The following is a 4248-nucleotide window of genomic DNA, read 5'->3' on the forward strand; positions in this document are numbered from 1 at the left end:
TGAAGTGTGGCTGTGAGGGAGGGCAGAGAGGGGTGTGTGAGATGAGGTGGTTGTGTTGAAGTGTGTGAGTGCAGTGAGAGAGTTGTTTGGAGAAAGCACTGTGCACATGTTCGGAGACTCTCCCCCACTGCCTTCGCGTCTTCTCTGACACCCTGCCCCCGGCCTCCACGCACTTTCTTCTGCGATCCGGGACAACTCCCAGCTACCCGACCCAAGCCCGAGCATGCCAGACCCGGTGGCTTGCAGAGGCGACCTCAGTGAGCAAGCAAGCCCGGCCCCTGTAACCGTTGGAGGGGAACCAGCAGGGAGGGAGCCGCCTATGGACTCACCGGCGCTTGGACCTTGCCAGGACACCGCGGCAGGCGGCCTGCCACCTGGCCAGCGCAGGAGCCACCACGGCAGGCCGGAGGTCGGCGGCTGCTGCTGGCTTCCTAGCAACGCAAGCTGCTGCCCACCGCCCGAAGCAACCCCAGTGGGAAAAGGGAGGCCAGGGCGCATGGAGGGCCAAGGCGTGTGTGCATCGCCGGCGGCCGGGCGCTGCTCCCGAGAAGCCACTGGGCGAGCCACAGCCCGTAGGAGGCAACGAGATCAGGGCCGGAGGCAGGGGAGGAAAAGCAGCCACCCCCCGCCTGGCAGGCAGGCACCCTCCTCCATAAAGAAGCGCCAGCGCCCCCTCTCGTGCTGCAAGGGAGAATTCCAATGCATCCAAAGAGAAGTTTGTTTTGGGTGTTAGAAATGAGTCAAGTGTGTTTTACGACTCTTGACGCTCAAACCCTTGACACATGAGGTGGAATATTTCCACTTTGAGTTCTCATGGCCCCTTTTACATAGTTAGTAACTCTGTAATGGAGGGAAAGTTTGTCACGGTGGGCGGGTGGCGTTTTACTGCCGAGTGACTGAGGCAGCGTTAAGGATGAAGTGAGCCCGGAAAAGCAAGAGGGGTAGGGGTGGGGAGGGGTTTCCCGTGGTGACAGGCGGCCCGGACCACGGCATTTCTGGATTTTCCCCTTCCCTGCAACCCACTGAGCTTGGGGATGGGACCCGACCACAACTGGCTGGGCCTCTGTGTCTTCCAGCGGCAGGCGAGGTCGTAGCACTTTTCGAGGCCCTGCAGCGCTCCTTCCTCTCAGCGCCGGGTCCCTGGCTGTGTCCAATGGCTGCAAGGAGTCACGCTTGTCGCGCCCAGTGGATGCCACCCCCTGTTTTTAGCGTTTCACCTGGCTCAGGTGAGTCACAGAAGACTTCCAACTGGCGGGGAAACAATCTCGCATGGATGCGCCAGCGTTCTCTGGTAGAGGCTGATCCGTCCAGCAGCCATAAGGAGATACCCTGTCATCCAACAAAATACACAGAAAGCTTTTATATATATATAGATGGAAAATCTACAATTAGCTTCCATTGTAAACAATAACTTTGGACCCCCTGACCCAAACTTCGCAAACCTGGCTGGTTTCATAAACATACTCTCCTGATGATACCAGCTAGGTTTGGTTAATAATTTAATTCAGAAAGAATCAAAAGTTATAACCCTCAAAAGGGTAGCCCCGTCTACTATTATCTCCCATTAAAAACAATGGGGAATGAGGGTACCTCTTTTGAGGGTCCATGCTTTGAACTCCCTGAACCAAACTTTACCAAACTTGGCTGGTAGCATCAGAAGTGTGGGTATGAGGGTACCCTGAAATTTTGGTTCTGATAGCATAAAAACTGCGCCCCCTGCTGGCCGGCAAAATAAAAACACAAACAAGTTTAATGACCTGAATATAAAGCCCTTTCCGCTGGGCCTCCGAGGGCCCTCACATCGGCAAGAATTCTGCCGACGTGGGGGGTGGAAGGCTGTTCGTGATGCATACTGTAATGCGAGCGGCCCCAGCAGAGGCCGGCACAGGAGAGGCTGACTGCGCCCGTGGAGCAGCCTCTTCCCTGTCCCTCTCTTACTTGCCTGCGATGGCCCGTCGTGCAGCCCTGCTGTGTACCTAAGCCCGCCCACGCTGCCCTCCGACCTCCAGGGGCCTGGCGCCGCCCTGAGGGAGGAAGAGCCAGAGTTAGCTGCTGCATTTCAGCTTGGCGCCCGCCGCAATGTCGAAACGGCGACCTGGGGGCTGACATTTTCTGATCCCCAGGCGCTGGTTTTAACTTCCAGTCTTGAGGAAGAGCCTCTGTCGAGGGGAGCTTGCTCAGCATTAAAAATGTGCTGAAAAATTCGACTTATACATGAGTATATACGGTATTTCAGTCTTCCAATATATTTGATAATAAACTGATCTAAGGCCAATAAATCCACTTTTTCTTCAAAACCATCTACTTTAACACTTTTAAGCCATTTGTTTAACACAACCTTTCAAGTCACTACATATTTTATAATAGAAATTCCCAAAGCTGGGGCTGCGGGTTTTTTAAATAATAATAATAATAATAATCCTGAAATATTCAGGACTCAGGTGAGACTTTTCCTACACTAATTTTTTAAAAAACAATGTAAGAAGGATATTTTTCTGACATAAATTATACAAATCCTACAACTTCCGTTTAGCAAGACTGGGAATATACCTCATGAAATCTTCTCCTTTCACTCCCCAGTCCCTCTCTGCTTTCTCAGAAGTATTCAGGGAGGTGTGAGGATCATCTCTGGGCGCAAAGGCTTTACACTTCCCTGAGGTAACCTTGGAGGACAGCAGGGATGCCATCTCACTCCTCCACTGCTGCTGTTGGACCTTCACTTCAGCTCCCAGCTTGGCTTTCTCCAACTCCATCTGTGCTTTTTCCCGCTCGTGCTCCATCCTGGCCCGCTCCAGCTCTCTCTTTTCCTTGGCTTCTCTTGCTTCCATCTCCATCTTCTCTCTCTCCAATGCCATCTGCTCTCTCCTTAGCTGAACTTCCCATGGAACACCCACCTCAGCAGCTCCAGGGGCTTTTTCTGTGCATGCCATCTCACTCCTCCACTGCTGCTGTGGGATCTTCACTTCAGTGTCCAATTTGGCTTTCTCCATCTCCATCTGTACTTTTCTCCACTCATGCTCCATCCTAGCCCGCTCCAGCTCTCTCTTTTCTTTGGCTTCTCTTGCTTCCATCTCCATCTTCTCTTTCCAACGCCATCTGTTCTCTCCTTAGCTGTACTTCCCATGAAACACCCACCTCAGCAGCTCCAGGGGCTTTTTCTGTGCAGCTCTGAATCAGCAATACTCTCAGCTCACTAATAGATTTTCCTTCATGAGGAATGTTCTTCTCTTGGCACTTCTGGATCAAAGGCCTCCTCATTTTAGGGATAGGTGGTCAGCCATTTTGCAGCTACTTTACTTGGGTTTGCTTAGACACGTTGCTGCAACTAAAGATGGTCGGATGCTTTGGGTTGGTTAATGTGGTTGGGCCTTCAATGGTTTGCCTCCTGAAAAAAAAGAAGAACTCAATTCTTTACAGATGCGAGACAACTGAATTCTTTTATATATATAACACTAACAGTATAACAATAGACAAAATGCAGAATTGGGTACAGGAGAATTGGCCTTGTTCTTATTCTATATGTCATTGCAAACTTATAGAAAGTTTTTACACACTATTTTTTTTTTTAAGACAGTCTTCTGAGGCCTCTTCTTCCAGCATTTATTTATTGGTTTGTTTGTTTTTTTTGCGATAGACTACCCACCTTAGCAAAGGACTCTAAGGAGGAGGGAATCGCATTACAGGGCTTCTATGTAACAGCCCCTTGTGTGGTCTGTCTTGAGGCTGGCTGTAACTAGATTGCTGTGGCCAGGGGCATAATGAGGCAAACTGTAGCCCTGGGCAAAACCTGAGTTGGATGCCCTTGCCCCCCCGTAGGCGACCCACTACACCACGACCAAATTTTTTTTTGCATGGGACATTGGTTGCATGCAGGGGGTGCATTTTTAAACATATCAGCACCAAGATTTCAGCGTATCATCAGGAGACAGTTCTTATGCTACCCCCCAAGTTTGGTGAGGTTTGGTTCAAGAGTCCAAAGTTATGGACTGCATAAAGTGCCCCATCCCCTATTGTTTCCAATGGGAGCTAATCCCCAAATTGCGTGCCCTATGTCTGGAGTTAGGTCAAAACTCCTTGGAATCAGCCGCTTGGCTGAGGGCTTTCAGATTCTGGCTGCAAATTAATTTTCTCTTGGACTGTAATTCCCTGGTCAACCGTCTGCTCTCTGACACCCATTCCAACCTGGTTTTCCATAGTGAAGAAAAAATGGCCTCTATTGGAGTGTCAATTGGATTCACTTGCCCTTTG

This window comes from Sphaerodactylus townsendi, linkage group LG06 (genome assembly GCF_021028975.2).
Source record: "Sphaerodactylus townsendi isolate TG3544 linkage group LG06, MPM_Stown_v2.3, whole genome shotgun sequence".
Taxonomy (NCBI): Eukaryota; Metazoa; Chordata; class Lepidosauria; order Squamata; family Sphaerodactylidae; genus Sphaerodactylus; species Sphaerodactylus townsendi.